General features: G+C 38.3%; 2 protein-coding genes across 2 annotated transcripts in view; one reads left to right on the top strand and one right to left on the bottom strand.

Moving 5' to 3' along the window:
* The window catches only part of FBXL13 (F-box and leucine rich repeat protein 13), a 209862-nt gene that overhangs the window by 120064 nt on the left and 72769 nt on the right, over positions 1-17029 (top strand). The gene's annotated exons all lie outside the window — the stretch shown is intronic.
* Positions 1-17029, bottom strand: part of LRRC17 (leucine rich repeat containing 17) — a 124119-nt gene that overhangs the window by 35657 nt on the left and 71433 nt on the right. Inside the window, exons 3-4 of the mRNA XM_061165172.1 lie at positions 592-2195; positions 126-220 (exon numbers count right to left, since the gene is read on the bottom strand). The gene's annotated coding sequence lies outside the window, so the exon portion shown is untranslated. The remainder of the gene's footprint in view (positions 1-125; positions 221-591; positions 2196-17029) is intronic.

The raw sequence follows: 17029 nt of genomic DNA, 5'->3' as shown, positions 1-17029 counted from the left end.
AACTTCATATAGGCTTCTTTCTGACCCTGAATCCCTGACCTCCTTTTTCTTACCTTAGAAAACGTGCAGTTGTACATTCTGTTTTTGCTCCCTTTGAGATGTCGACTTCTTAAAAAGTTTCTTACCTGTTTTACAACCCATGAATGTCTTCCTCAAGGACCTGGGAGCCAGCCTTTGATATGTAACCATCAAGAGAGAGAGTGTCTGTATCTCTCAGTCCCTGTGGAATGATGGGGGCCTAACTTGGATATGAATGTCAGCAAACACAGATGGCCTGATCACAAAGGAAGAATATCTGCAAACTCAGAAATAACTCAATATGCTTTCGACACATCCCACTGATCAATCTCTCCCTGAAAGATACATCCTTTAGTCCTTCTTTTAAAATTAAATTTTACGGGACTATAGTTGATTTACAATGTTTAGTTTCTGCTGTATAGCAAAGTGAATCAGTTATACATATACATGCATCCACTCTTTTTTAGATTCTTTTCCCACATAGGTCATTATAGAGTATTGAGTAGAGTTTCTTGTGCTATACATTAGATACTTATTAGTTATCTATTTTATATATAGTAGGGTCTAACTCACCTCAGTGCTTCAGAACCCTCCTCACAGTGTGACTTAACTCCGTTTTCTTCTCAGTTTCCACCAAGTATTCATTGCAGCAACAACACAAACACATGCATAGACACACAAACACACATAAACATGTCCTAAGGTTAAATATTTTCAAACACAGCTCAAAGTCAGAGGTTTCAGACTGATGACCTTCTGGCCAGATACTTATACAAAACATATAGATACAGTCTGTCTTTAAATTTTGAGCCAACATTTGGAATTTTGGAGTTTTCAAATAAAAATCTAGAGTTCAAGTTTCTCTTAAAAAAAAAAATACATAAGAACTAGCAAATTTGGGCCTGTATTCCCACATGGTAAAAGGGGCTGGAACAGAGTCAGCCTCACCCCCTTGAAATGGAGCCCACTCCTCAGTGAACTGCCCTCTTCTCCACTCAGTAATGTCCAAACATGCACTTACTCTGGGACAGTTACCACTTCACTGCATTGCCTGCCTGTCTTAGGTATTTGAGTTTGGTCTGAATGTATCAAGAATAGATTTTGTTTCCTAACTGAGCCTGAATTTGTAATTCTCAAACTACAGTGATGTTAGTGTTTCACATCATGCAAAATAATGTTAGGGTGTTTTTTATTCATCTATATTCCATTTTCCTTTGTTCACTTAATAATTTAACAACAAACAGAGATTTAACCTGGTTGTCAGGCACTGGAAATTTTACCATTTGAAACTTTGTAAGAAATGGGCTCATTATGAACCATAGATATGTTAATAATGGCTGCTGCTATAACTTCAGGACGAATCAGTGTATTTTGGAAGTTACTGCTCCGAAGGGACTTATGAAGTCTTCTGAGGAGGTTTCATCTACTTTCCTGGCTCCATCTACGTACCTATGAGGACAGTTTCACCCTACCTGGTCTAATTGCATTGGTATGACAATACAAAATGGTTTCAAAGAAGGAAAGCTGACTATTCGCAGGTTTTATAGGTTTGTCCCTTGGAAACTAAAATGTAGTTTCTTTTTATATGTTTGCAATTTTGCACTATGAAGGTATGTGTTAATATATTTGACCAAGGAAAAATGTCCTGATAAAACAAAAAGAGTTGAGAATAGAAGCTTATGACTAAATGTTTTTCACTGGTGTTTACTGAGAGCCTGCTGCATACCGGGCACCGTGATGAGTAAAATAGCATCTCTGTCTTTGGAAACTCTGGATTAACATAAACAAAATATGTCAAGAGCTAAATGTTAATGTAGTCATGGCTGCCCAAAAAAGGAAAGATGTATTTATACAATATTGTGAAAGTATTTGAACCATACTTGTTAGAAAAAATAAATAACTGGATGATGGAGAACTACAAAGAAAAGTGAAAATCAATTACATATGCTTTAGAAATATTCTACATTCTTATGGGACTGGATAAACACTGTAGGGTGCATTAAATTATATGACTGATTTCCTAATGAATACTAGCACTTACATGTTCTCCTGCATGTTACCATCTTTGATGTGGCTGAAGTAATGCCTCTGCCCAGTTTCGTCTCTTTGGAAGAACCTCTGCTCCCTCTTGGCCTGAATTGTGATAGGGCTGCTGCAGTGAGCTCTCTCACTATCCTCTGCAAAGAAAAAAAATTAAATTACCTGAAAACTCACCACCCAGAAATAATCAACACTACTAGAATTTTAGTGTCTTTATGCTATGCATGTCTAGTATTCTTTGAATTGAAATGGATTATATACTACACATATCTTTCATTATTCCATTTCTTTATTCCATTAAATACTTTCCTGTAACTTTACTTTTAATAGGTATATAGGATTCCATTGTATCAAAACATCAATTTATATTTTAACCATTCATTATTGGCTTACAATTCTTTTTCCTGGTCTACCTTTTTTTGGCTATCATAAATAATCTCTGAGGAAAATTATTGTAGCCATATCTTAGCATATGTGTATGTAATTTTGGGTACAAATTTTTAGAAATGAAATGATCAGAGGTTATTTTTAAGGTTGTCCATGCTCTACAAAGATTCCCAATTTACATTTATGATGAATGTAAAATAGTTTATCTTCATATTCTATATAAAAAACTTGTCAATTCAACATTGAATATGCTATTTTATATTTTCAATTTGTATTTCTTTGATTTCCAGGCAAAGTTAAGCCATATACAGGCACTTAATAAATATTTGTTGAATGATAGCATTCTTACCTCAATAAGCTGCCATTGTTAAAATATCTTTCAAAGTAATTAAAATTTTCCTTTCAAACTGGGGAATATTGGAGATAATGTAACTTAAGTTCCTGACACAGTTGGTGTTAAAAAATAAAGCCTATTAGCATATTTCTCTAAAAAATTTTTTTTCAGAGCCTGAGTGCAACGTTTTCCTTAAAAAAAAAACTACATTCATTTAACAAAATGATTCTGGCTGAATCAGTCAAACAAATTTAATTTGTTTGCTTTTATATTTACTATTTACTCAAAGTTATAAAATCTAAGCTTATACCATAAAATGATTTTTTAAAAACCATATTTAAATACAATGTGGTAAGACTCTTTGGAGACAAAATGGTTTTATCATGTAAAGAAGTTACTTTTTCCTGTGCTCCTTTGTAATTTATGATCTGGGAGACGTTTGGTGACAGTGAATGGATTCATCTTTTTATACGTCTTAAGGAATGATCAGATGCTTGTTGAATATTTGGATTAATGTTTAGTTAAATAAGTGAAACTAATGAACCACTATATGAGATGTTGGTAGTTTTCCTTTGCATCTAATTCTCTGCTTCAAGGAACCACTCCTCTCCCTTCCCTTGTGGTTCTGAGGATGTGGTTCATGACATCGTGAAAGTAACATACCACAGTAATTGGGAAAATGGGTTCTGGGGTACCTGCATTTTAATCCTGAGTTTGCTATTTGATAGGTATGGGGCTGGGGCAGGTCCTAATCTTTCTGTATACCTTAACCTTATCTATGAGAGGGGGAAAATGCTCTTAATAGTAACTACCTGTGTTTTGTATCAATTAAATGATTTGACACATATAAGAGGCTTACAATGATGGCTGCATATAGGAAATGCTTAGCTACTATTAGATATTATTTTTAGACTATTAACAGTATTTTCCAATGGCCACTATCATTTGGCCCAGGCCTAGACATTCTTAAGTTCCATCTGCAATTGCTACAATTTTTCCAGGAAGAACATGACCTTAGCAGAACCCATTCAGAACTCTTTAGGTACTGTAACAATTTTATGTATACAAATACACACACACACACACATATATGTTATATGTATATTACATATATATATATAGTAAAATAAGTCATAGAAAAGAGAAATCTGTATGTTATGGCTTATATGTGGAATCTAAAAAAAAAAATACAAAAATAAGTGTATATACAAAACAGAAACAGACTCACAGACACAGAAAACAAACTTATGGTTACAAAAGGGGAGGGGAGGGCAGGAGGGGCCAATTAGGAGTATGGGATTAACAGAAAATACCATACATAAAATAGATAAGCAACAGGGATTTACTGTGTAGCACAGGAATTATACCCAGTATTTTATAACCTATAATGGAATACAGTCTGCAAAAAAACTAAATCACTATGCTATACACCTAAAACTAATATTGTAATTCAACTGTACTTCAATTAAAAAATGAGCAAAACATGGAAGTCTTCCTCTAGCAACAAAAAAGAATACATTAATATACATATATTAATGTATTTTTTATTTCTTATATTGTGGTTCTGTGTGTGGATATTAATTCTCATAAATTATATTGTGCTATAGCTCTCACTCTTTTTTCTATTTTTGACAATGTTTCTTAAGGTGCTTCTCTAAGTCACCTCTTTTCTTCAACCTCTTAATCACAGAGAGCCCCAAGGTTCAGTTTGGGTCTACTTTTCTTCTCATCACACCCTTGGTGATGTCACCTATTAACAGATTATAGCTTTAAATATCACCTACAATGACAAATACACACACACATATAAAATCATATATGTATAATATTCACACACAAATATATGTTCACATGCACATATACAAATACATGTATGTATATAGGAGTATGTTTATATATGCATATATACATATATAAGTATATATGCTTATAGGAGTATATATGTGTATGAGCATGTGTGTATATATGTTATATAGAGAATACACATATATATGTGTGTACATTTATATACATACACACACACATATGCACAGACATAGATACATTTAATGATAGACAATATGTATCTTCAATCCAGACTTCTCTCTCAAATTTTAGATTCCTATCTTAAAAAAAAGTCTCTGCTCTAAAAGATAATTCCTGCTCCTCCTTTGGCCTTCCCTGTCTTAGTTAATGACAGCTCCATGTTTACAGATGCTTAGGCCAAGAGTCTTGAATTCATCTGTTACAGATTGAATTGTATCCCCTCCAAATTAATATGTGGAATTCCTAACCCCTAGTATCTTAGAATGTGAACTTACTTCGAAATAATGTCATTGCAGATGAAATTAGTTAAGATGATATCATTAGGGTGGGCCCTAATCCAGTAGACTGATGTCCTTTTTTTTAAAATTTGGGGAAATTTGGACACAAACATATGCATACTGGACAGTGCCATGGAAACATGAAGACAGCCATCTAGAAACCAAGGAGAGAAGCTTGAACCATATCCTTCCCTCACACTGAATGACCCAACACCCGTAACACTGACCTTGGACCTTTTAGCCTCCAGAACTGCTGGACAACAAATTGCTCTTGTTTAAGCCACCAGTTTGTGGCTTTGTTACAGCATACCTAGCCAACTAATATGGCAATCTTAACTCCTCTTTTTCTCACATTCCACATGCACTCTTTCAGGAAGTCCAGTTGACTATCACTTCAGAAACTATCCAGGATCTGACCACTCCTCACCATTTCTACAGTTACTACTCAAATCCAAGTCATCATCCAATCCATCATCTCTTGCCTGGATTATTGTGACAGCTTCCTAACTGGTCTCTCTGCTTTCACTTCAACCTCTAAGTTTCAACAAGTAGCACCTAGAATGGTCTTCTGAAAACAGAAGTCAATGTACTCCCTCAGTTCAAATGCCTGGCAAGTCTTCGTATTTGCTCAATAAAACAAAAGCCTTGAAAGGACCTTCAAGACCCTGTGTAATCTGCCTCCTTCCCTAACTGTCTCTCTGACATCATTTCCTATTATTCTTCCTCTTACCAACTCCTTTCCAGCCACACTGACTTCCTTGATGTTCTTTCAACATACAAGCTCTTGCTTCTGGGTTTTTTGCACAGGCTGTTTTCCTTGCCTGCAACACTCTGCAGCTATCTGTACAGCTTCTCACCTAGTTTTAGTCTATCTCATGAAAAGTGGAAGTTGCTCAGTCATGTCCAACTCTTTTTGCAACCCCATGGACTGTACAGGGGCCAGACTGAATTCTTCAGGCCAGAATACTAGTGTGGGTAGCCTTTCCCTTCTCCAGGGGATCTTCCTGACCCAGGAATCAAACCAGGGTCTCCTGCATTGAAGGCAGATTGTTTACCAAGTGAGTTATCAGGGAAGCCCGTCTATCTAATATATGCCCCTAATGAATGAAGACATGACTAAAAGGTATCAGCCAAAATGCTCCAAAGAGATCCACATTAGTTTTCCATGTTCATATCAGAGCTCTGTAAGATCTTGTTTCTTTCAAAATCTCAAGAAATATGGGTAGGAGTTACAGTTTTAATGGAAAGGATAAATCTACCCTATGTGTACGTGAGAAAGTGCCGATTAGGAGGGCAGATCACCGGTTATGCTTTTCCTTTACCCTCTGCTCTGTTTGTGTGTTACTTCAAGGGTTCTCATGTTGATATTGCCTTGGGTAGCCACTTTTCCTACATATTTAATGTCTCTCCAATTGTGTTTAGCAGTGGATTATGGCATTATATAGAAAGTTATGCATAGAGTGACCACAGTTGTGCTGGTAATGAAGGCTGGGTTATAGCCAATCTCAGGTTGAAACCCAAATGTCCAGAAAACCAGTAACCCTGAACATGGAGTGGGAAAAGGATCCAGATGAAGAGAGGGTAGTTTGGACCAAGGTACAGATTTAAGATTTTCAGCTTAAAGTTAAACCAGAGAGCAAGAGGGCTTATGATAGTTTCTGCCTCTCTGCTCCTTTGTTCTTCATTTCCATCCAGCCTAAATACTTTTACTAGGCTCACTTTTTGCCTTCTGCCTAAACACCCTCATATTGTCTCATTTTCCCATTCATCAGGTTAACGTTGACATATCTTCTGAGGCTCTGTTCAATGACAACCTTCTCCAGGAACACTTCACTGACCCCTCCTTTCCCCTAACCCATCTGGGTTAAGATTTCTTCATTCCACTTCCACTAAGTGTTCTCTGTGTATTTGATGGTCTGCTTATTTGTCTGCTCTCTGCCCCACTGTGAGCTCCTGCTGGCCAGGATTGAGCCTGATTATCTGTATCTGTATCCTTAGCATATCATAAATACCTGACGCATAGTAAGACTTTGATCAACATTTCATGAATGAATGAATGAAACTGCAGCCTATTTCAGAGCATGGTTAGCGAAGTTCTTCAGGTAGAAGCTCAGGACACTTGTTAGGTGTCTGAGAACTTGGTAACTTGCTACAGCAAGGTCTGATTATCTTGGTAAGAGCTGAGCATGCTATTTCTTCAGATTTACTGGGAGAAAAGAGCCTAGGAAACTACAAAATATTACAGTGAAAGTTATAGTTTCATCAACTGTTTTTCAGTTATTATACAAGTCAACAAAAATGAAAAGGGATAGCATCCCAGAAATGTTCAAATGATTAGAGTACTCAATACAGCAACAGATGTTTATCAGTAGTTCTTATACTATTAAATCTCTCTGAGACTCATGAATCTTAAAGGTGGACTGTGTAAACTGCAAACTGGAGGATTCTAAGGTCATTTCGGTTCTCCGTACGCTACATAGATTCCAACCTCCCCTTTCAGAGAGGCAAAGATCATGGAAGGTCTTACTTATTCACCGCTGGGGTTTGTGGTAGAAGTGGGAGAAAGCTGTAGAGGCACCTTCAGAGATGAATGTATTAGCCAAATGTAACAGAGATTGCATAAGCAGAGCAATCTCATTCTCTCTGCCTCATAAGCAGAAGGCACTGGGATGGTGAATGGAGCCCCAAACTAAAGTTAAGAGACCCCCATCTAGCCTTTGCTATGCCACATAAGCACCTGTGCAGCCCTGGGCAGTTACTTGGTTTTTCTGCTTCAGCTCTTTTGTAGAATGGCTAGGTTAGGCTAGATCTCTGAGATCTTTTTCAGCTTTAGGATTTTGTGTTTCTATAAGATGATTAACTAAGATAACTAAAGAAGGAGTATGAGTGGGGGAAAAGAATAATGAATTTTATTTTGGAAAAGCTGAATTTGAGCTTCCTGTGATACATCTAGTTGTCAATGGCAAGAACTACTTGAGAGTGGAAGTCCAGTCCTTGCAGCAGAGCTGGGAATGGAGGTACAGATTTGGCAGTTTATCAATAGAGGGTAATTGGAATAGTAAGAGTTATGTGACCAGCTAAGCCAGCTGTGAATAAAGAGATTATGTACCAAAATGAATTGGTAACAGCTAAATTCAAAATTATAATTTACTTATATTTTACCTTATTCTATATTTGAATGGATGGTACTAATAATTGGTGGGCTTCCCTGGTGACTCAGTGGTAAAAAATTATGCCTGCTAATGCAGGGTTTAATTTCTGGGTTGGGAAGATTCCCTGGAGAAGGAAATGGCAACCCATTCCAGTATTCTTGCCTGGGAAATTCCATGGACAGAGGACAGAGGAACCTGGAGGGCCACAGTCCATAGGGTTGCAAAACAGTTGGACATGACTTAGCGACTAAACAACAATAAAAATTGGTACCATTTGTTGGGTATTGACTATGAACTAGATGTTGAGGTATGTGCTCTGCATTTATTATCCCATTTAATATTTATAAATAACTATATGAGGTGTGTATTATTATTCCCATTTTTGAGATGTGGAAACTGAGCACTAGTGTGTTGGTAAACATTTAACACCTGAGAAGGAACAGGCAAATTCCTGAATTACAGTGGTTGCTAATTTCCATGCTGTAAATACTCTCACTAGGGCCTATTCAAGCTAACAGAGGTCAATGAACAGTGAGAAAGGAAGAAATGTGTGCTATGTAATACTGTCATCACACAGATCTAATAAACATACATATCTTCAAGAGCATAGATAATGATAAAACATAATAGTAAAATAATTATAAAGTCATAAGTTTGGGTGTTCACTACATTTGTTAATATGGCTTATTTAAGTTTAAGTTTATATGTTTTAATTTTTTAGCAGGCTGTGTTTAACAACTGGCTTGCATAGTTCCTAAAATTTTAACAACCTGCTCTTGCAAGCTAATATAAGCTATCTCCACTTATAATGATGCCACAACAGGGTAAGTAACTTGCTTATGGTCACATTGAAAATGTCTGGACAAAGATTAGAACCTTGATCCATCTAATTCTGAAGACCAGGCTCTCAACCATTCAGTTCAGTTCATTTCAGTTGCTCAGTCGTGTCCAACCCTTTGCGACCCCATGAACCACAGCACGCCAGGCCTCCCTGTCCATCACCAACTCCCGGAGTTTACCCAGACTCATGTCCATTGAGATGGTGATGCCATCCAACCGTCTCATCCGCTGTCGTCCCCTTCTCCTCCCGCCCTCAATCTTTCCCAGCATCAGGGTCTTTTCAAATGAGTCAACACTTCTCATGAGGTGCCCAAAGTACTGGAGTTTCAGCTTCAGCATTAGTCTTTCCCAATGATAGCCCAGGACTGATCTCCTTTAGGATGGACTGGTTGGATCTCCTTGCAGTCCAAGGGACTCTCAGAGTCTTCTCCAACACCACAGTTCAACAGCATCATTACTTCTGGGCTCATCTTTCTTTATAGTCCAACTCTCATATCCATACATGACAACTGGAAAAACCATAGCCTTGATTAGATGGACTTTTGTTGATAAAGTTATGTCTCTGTTTTTTAATATGCTGTCTACGTTGGTCATAACTTCCCTTCCAAGGAGTAAGCGTCTTCTAATTTCATGGCTGCAGTCACCACCTGCAGTGATTTTGGAGCCCCCAAAAATAAAGTCAGCCACTGTTTCCACTGTTTCCCCATCTATTTGCCATGAAGTGATGGGACCGGATGCCATGATCTTAGTTTTCTGAATGTTGAGCTCTAAGCCAACTTTTTCACTCTCCTCTTTCACTTTCATCAAGAGGCCCTTTAGTTCTTCTTCACTTTCTGCCATAAGGGTGGTGTCATCTGTATATCTGAGGTTATTGATATTTCTCCTGACAATCTTGATTCCAGCTTGTGCTTCATCCAGCCCAGCATTTCTCATGACGTACTCTGCATATAAGTTAAACAAGTAGGGTGACAATATACAGCCTTGATGTACTCCTTTTCCTATTTGGAACCAGTCTGTTGTTCCATGTCCAGTTCTAACTGTTGCTTCCTGACCTGCATATAGGTTTCTCAAGAGGCAGGTCAGGTGGTCTGGTATTCCCATCTCTTTCAGAATTTTCCACAGTTTATTGTGAGCCACACAGTCAAAGGCTTTGGTATAGTCAATAAAGCAGAAATAGATGATTTTCTGGAACTCTCTTGCTTTTTCAATGATCCAGCGGATGTTGGCAATTTGATATCTGGTTCCTCTGCCTTTTCTAAAACCAGCTTGAACATCTGGAAACTCATGGTTCACATATTGCTGAAGCCTGGCTTGGAGAATTTTGAGCATTACTTTACTAGCATGTAAGATGAGTGCAATTGTGCGGTAGTTTGAGCATTCTTTGGGATTGCCTTTCTTTGGGATTGGAATGAAAACTGACCTTTTCCAGTCCTGTGGCCACTGCTGAGTTTTCCAAATTTGCTGACATATTGAGTGCAGCACTTTCACAGCATCGTCTTTTATTTTTTTTTTAACTTTACAACTGTTACTTTATTTTTTTTTTCCTTATTTTTTTTTCAGTGGGTTTTGTCATACATTGATATGAATCCGCCATAGATTTACACGTATTCCCCATCCCGATCCCCCCTCCCACCTCCCTCTCCACCCGATTCCTCTGGGTCTTCCCAGTGCACCAGGCCCGAGCACTTGTCTCATGCATCCCACCTGGGCTGGTGATCTGTTTCACCATAGATAATATACATGCTGTTCTTTCAAAAACATCCCACCCTCACCTTCTCCCACAGAGTTCAAAAGTCTGTTCTGTACTTCTGTGTCTCTTTTTCTGTTTTGCATATAGGGTTGTCGTTACCATCTTTCTAAATTCCATATATATGTGTTAGTATGCTGTAATGTTCTTTATCTTTCTGGCTTACTTCACTCTGTATAATGGGCTCCAGTTTCATCCATCTCATTAGAACTGGTTCAAATGAATTCTTTTTAACGGCTGAGTAATATTCCATGGTGTATATGTACCACAGCTTCCTTATCCATTCATCTGCTGATGGGCATCTAGGTTGCTTCCATGTCCTGGCAATTATAAACAGTGATGCGATGAACATTGGGGTGCATGTGTCTCTTTCAGATCTGGTTTCCTCAGTGTGTATGCCCAGAAGTGGGATTGCTGGGTCATACGGCAGTTCTATTTCCGGTTTTTTAAGAAATCTCCACACTGTTTTCCATAGTGGCTGTACTAGTTTGCATTCCCACCAACAGTGTAAGAGGGTTCCCTTTTCTCCACACCCTCTCCAGCATTTATTGCTTGTAGACTTTTGGATAGCAGCCATCCTGACTGGCATGTATGGTACCTGCCTCATTGTGGTTTTGATTTGCATTTCTCTGATAATGAGTGATGTTGAGCATCTTTTCATGTGTTTGTTAGCCATCTGTATGTCTTCTTTGGAGAAATGTCTGTTTAGTTCTTTGGCGCATTTTTTGATTGGGTCATTTATTTTTCTGGAATTGAGCTTCAGGAGTTGCTTGTATATTTTTGAGATTAATCCTTTGTCTGTTTCTTCATTTGCTATTATTTTCTCCCAATCTGAGGGCTGTCTTTTCACCTTACTTATAGTTTCCTTTGTTGTGCAAAAGCTTTTAAGTTTCATTAGGTCCCATTTGTTTAGTTTTGCTTTTATTTCCAATATTCTGGGAGGTGGGTCATAGAGGATCTTGCTGTGGTTTATGTCAGAGAGTATTTTGCCTATGCTCTCCTCTAGGAGTTTTATAGTTTCTGGTCTTACATTTAGATCTTTAATCCATTTTGAGTTTATTTTTGTGTATGGTATTAGAAAGTGTTCTAGTTTCATTCTTTTACAAGTGGTTGACCAGCTTTCCCAGCACCACTTGTTAAAGAGGTTTTCTTTTTTCCATTGTATATCCTTGCCTCCTTTGTCGAAGATAAGGTGTCCATAGGTTCGTGGATTTATCGCTGGGCTTTCTATTCTGTTCCATTGATCTATATTTCTGTCTTTGTGCCAGTACCATACTGTCTTGATGACTGTGGCTTTGTAGTATAGTCTGAAGTCAGGCAGGTTGATTCCTCCAGTTCCATTCTTCTTTCTCAAGATTACTTTGGCTATTCGAGGTTTTTTGTATTTCCATACAAATTATGAAATTATTTGTTCTAGTTCTGTGAAAAATACCGTTGGTAGCTTGATAGGGATTGCATTGAATCTATAGATTGCTTTGGGTAGAATAGCCATTTTGACAATATTGATTCTTCCAATCCATGAGCATGGTACAGCATCGTCTTTTAGGATTTGAAATAGCTCAACTGGAATTCCATCACCTCCACTAGCTTTGTTCATAGTGACGCTTCCTAAGGCCCACTTGACTTCACATTCCAGGATGTCTGGCTCTAGCTGAGTGATCACACCATCATGATTATCTGGGTTGTGAAGATCTTTTTTGTACAGTTTTTCTGTGTATTCTTGCCACCTCTTCTTAATATCTTCTGCTTCTGATAGGTCCATACCATTTCTGTCCTTTGTTGAGCCATTAGACTATCATTTGTAAAACTATAAAGTGCTACATATTGTATATGATAAAGAAATTACTGCTGCATTTAAATTTTGTATTTGAGAAAAATGTTATATGGTCTTAAGTGTCATCACTCAGGAGGGGTTGTAGTGGAAAAGCAGGCATGAATCAGAAGTCACAGTGCAATTTCTGCTTCTCTGGGTCAGGTCTTGGGCCTCAGTTTTCCTGTTAAAGCAATGTTTTGTGTCCTTTCTGAATCACACTTCAACCTGTATTGGGAAAAAAATATTGAAGAAATTATGAAAAATTTTATGAATCTTATTAAGACTCATAAATTTAAATGATTGTCATAATTATTAGTTTGAATGCAACTTAATACAAGCTGCATTGAAATAAAAAATGAAGAAATAAAACAAAAGCCTATTGTTTAGTATCCATAGATTAATGTAATCTCTGTAGCCAAAATATTTAAGGATGTTTATTACATTAAGTACTAAAAAATAAAACATCTGGCAACAATTTTTAGATCTTGAAGAATCGGATGATAAAATGATGAGTCTCAGGGGACTCAGATCATATTACCCCCTCCTGAAAATAGGCTTGAAAAAATTGTAATGTTTTCTGAAAAACTAAACTTATTTCAGTTTCTTCTCTTTTCCCTATCATAGCAAATGGCTTACACACAGAATTTCATGAACTGCTCATAAAACTCTGCTTTAGTTCTTTGGATCTGGGCGAAGCCTGTGGTTAGGACTGTAGTTGTAAAGCCTCCATCTAACTCAATAAATCTAGACAAAGGAGCTCTGTGGATCATTGTGTTTTAAGAAGAAAGTATTGTAGTTGTGATTCTCTTGATTTAAAAGGAGATAAGCCTCCATTACAGCACAGGGGAAGCTGTAAGTAATTGGCCAGTGGGTGAGGAAGAGAACTATGTAGTATACTCCAGACAAGAGTGGTAGAGTTTCGGAAGGGTCAGCCTGCTTCTGGAGGTCACAGTTCTCAGTCATTGTGCAGTGAGTACATACCTGCAGAGTTGGCACCTATGCTTGCCTTCCTGGTATCTGCAGGCTTCACTAATCTTGTGCTTTAGTTTTATTTTCCTTACTCACATTGAAAAATGAAAGGTTTTTGTTTTTTTTTTTTTTGCTGTTCAATGTCCTTAGATAAATATGACAATCTTTAACAAAGGACGATATTGACCATGGCCCCCCTCTCCACTTTAGAACTACTAATTCTAATTTACATTCTACACACAATTTACTTGACAACTACTTGGCCTATTAACAAGCTGTTGTTGCATCATACTTTGCTCCCAGCACGGTGTTGTAAAGGGCCTGATGGATAAGACGGGCAGGGATATTACACATGTGCACACCTGGAATTATTATACAAGGCAGAAGGTGCACAATGCGATGTGAGGGCTCTGGTTGTTGGTGCTCTGAGATGTAAGAGAAAGAGGCAGCTCTACCCGAAGCTTCTTCCAGAGCTACCTGGGAGAAGTGCATTAGTGAACATAGAGGCGGGAGTGGCCATGAAGAATATATAGGCTGGAAAGTAGAGGCACATGCAAAGAGAGAGATTGGTAGGTATAATAATTAGGTCTCTTATCCTACCACCACAGAAGACATAATATTTGAAAGCCTATCAAGCTCTCTTAACACAGATCCTGGGAAGTGTTGCTACTGAAGCCTGAGGCACATTTGAAAACAAAATGTTCCATAATGTTTTGGGAGAAATCCTTCTTTCCAACAGTTCATTCCACTTGCTCAGCCAGGCTTCTTTGAGGTCATCAAGAGATTGTGAAGGATATATGTATAAGACTGAAGTCATCACATTACTCATTAGCCATTGGTTATAGTGCTGGTTAGAATGAGAGGAACAGCTGAAAATGGTACAGGAACACAACATGGGCTATGTCTACTTAAGATGGGTATTTCTGTCATCGAGGGTCTCACCCTACATATATCTCTTTTTCTGTGTTGTTGAGCTAACTGATTCAGAGACAAAGAAGGACTGGAAAACAGGAGCTCAGTAAGATGTGATCCTCACTGAGGAGGGATCTGAGCTAGATTGTGCTGCTCAGCACTTTGGTCTTCTTTTCGTGTGGCTCACTGAGAGCTCGTTTCCTTCACAGACCACTCTGTCCTGTTGTGCTGAGACCCAGCCAGAGGCAGATGGAGAGAATTTCCCTGTGAGCACCAAGGCTTCTCTGCCCCTCTTAGCAGCAGTAGCTGTCTGCTGGGATTTGAGACTGGAACACCACTGGTGTGGCCAACTTCCCCAAGTTCTCAACCAATGGGAGCTTAACCAGAAAACAGCAGTGTGGCAGTGCTCCAGTTGTCCAAATTGAAGCCAAAATTACCTCAAAAGTAAACAAAAAGAGATCCGACCCCAAATTTTAGAAGAATCCTATACAGAAAATGCACAGATATCAGATGTGGCAAAACCCAGTATTTTACCATGGTGAAATAGTTTGCTTTTTCTCTTAGAGACGAATCTTTAATTTTAGGCTTGTATCCTCATTACTTCAGTGAAGAGAAAGGACAACTAATAGTTGGTTGGCCTAAAAGATTCTGGCAGGAATATTTGAGTCATAAAATATTAGCCAAGCATCTTTTTGGATATTCTAAAATAAACTATGTACAGAACTAAGCATTTCATGCCAGGACAAAACTGAAAAGCTTTTCTCAGAGGTCTCCCTGCCCCTCCCCCTTCCTTTCCTGGATACAATCTTATTGGTTGATACCACCCAGTTTTTGGCTGCATTACAAGGAACCACTCAGCTGTGGCTGATTTCTGCTATCACTTTTTCCCCCTTGTTCAGGAACTCTTGTCATGAACATGTTTCCAAGACAGCAAGAGAGAAAAAAGTTTTTTACTTGTTTTTGGGAAGCCATTATTGGAGATACAAGTGTTAGGGTAATAGACTTGTCGTTGTTATTATTTAGTTGTTAAGTTGTATCTGATTCTTTTGCAACCCCTTGGGCTGTAGCCTGCTAGGGTCCTCTATCCATAACATTTCCCAGGCAAGAACACTGGAGTGGGTTGCCCTTTTCTTCCCCAGGAGATCTTCCCAACCCAGGGATTGAACCTGTGTCTCCTGCATTGCAGGCAGATTCTGCTTAGTCATTGGGGAAGCAGGGCAATACACTACGGCTGAGATAAGGGGAGAAATTTAGAAGTGTGAAAAACAACTGCTCCCATCCCTGGATCTGGAGTTATTCACTATGGGGAGAAATGGTCTCTGGCCTTGGCTCTGCTGTTGACTGTGTGACTCAAGAACATCTGTTCATTCATTCAGCACTTAATGGAGCACCCACTCTGTGTGTGGCACCATGTCCAGCATGGGGACACACAATGAGGAATAGATAAGGAATCTATTCTCAAATCACCCAACTTCTTTAAATACCGTTTCTTCATACTTATGGTGTGAGGGATACACTAGAATGATCTTTCAAGGTCTTTTACCTCTAGTTTTTGAATCTTTATTTTTCAGTGAGCTCACAATATGCCCAGAAGAACAGTAACAGGAAAACTAGTACTCGAAGCACATACCAGGTATCATGCTAATTAACCACTTTTATATACACGACTCTGTTTTCTCAAGAATCTCCCAAAATAAGTATTATTATACCCATTTTATAGATGAGAAAACTAAGCATCAGACAGGTTGAGTTGCCTTTTGTTATAAGTGAGAAAGAGATAGACTCAAACCCAGCTCTGCTGGCTGCAAGCCCAGCATTCTTTCCCTGTCCTCTGTTCTCCAGATTTATAATGTTAATTTATCTCCCCTGGACTTTTCTCTGTGAGTACTTATGGAAAACTTATTCAAGAATCCATGGCAGTACAATATGAAATACCTAATTTTTGTCTTATGGGTCTTTCATTAGTTTTTCCTCCCTCTTTACCTACCAAGTTTTTCTTATTCACCCCAAGGGTGATCTTGCCACACCATCTAAGCCCAGGGCTCCCACTGCTCTGCCTTTGCTTGTGTTTTACCTTCAACTTTGAATCATTTTCAATCTTGTCTGTAGCCAAATTCTGTACTCTTTCCCAGACTTTGTCTTACTCCTAAATTTAATTCATCCATCCCCTAATCGTTATTCAACACAGTAAGAAGTCTAAAAGAAAAAGAGTATAAGATCATCTCCTTGGGGGAAATATAACATGCACAAATTATAGGAATGTTATGTGCTAAAATAGTTATAGACCTGTAAGGGCGAGAGAAGAAAGGCAGCAGGATAGGGCTGGAGTCACCAGGACTTAAGGAATAGCTAAGGCTTGATTAGATGAAAAAAGAGGTGGAGAAAGGTTACAAGGTCGGACAAAGAGCAGACAGGTCCACTGAGTACTGGAGAAGTTGGACGCCTCAACGGCCAGAATGACGAAGTTTGAAGGGCTCTGGAAGCTGGGATGGAACAGTTGAATTGGATGTTATT

Source organism: Dama dama, chromosome 18 (assembly GCF_033118175.1).
Source record: "Dama dama isolate Ldn47 chromosome 18, ASM3311817v1, whole genome shotgun sequence".
Taxonomy (NCBI): Eukaryota; Metazoa; Chordata; class Mammalia; order Artiodactyla; family Cervidae; genus Dama; species Dama dama.
Note: the sequence above shows the minus strand (reverse complement) of the source record. Positions and strands in the feature narration are given on the sequence as shown.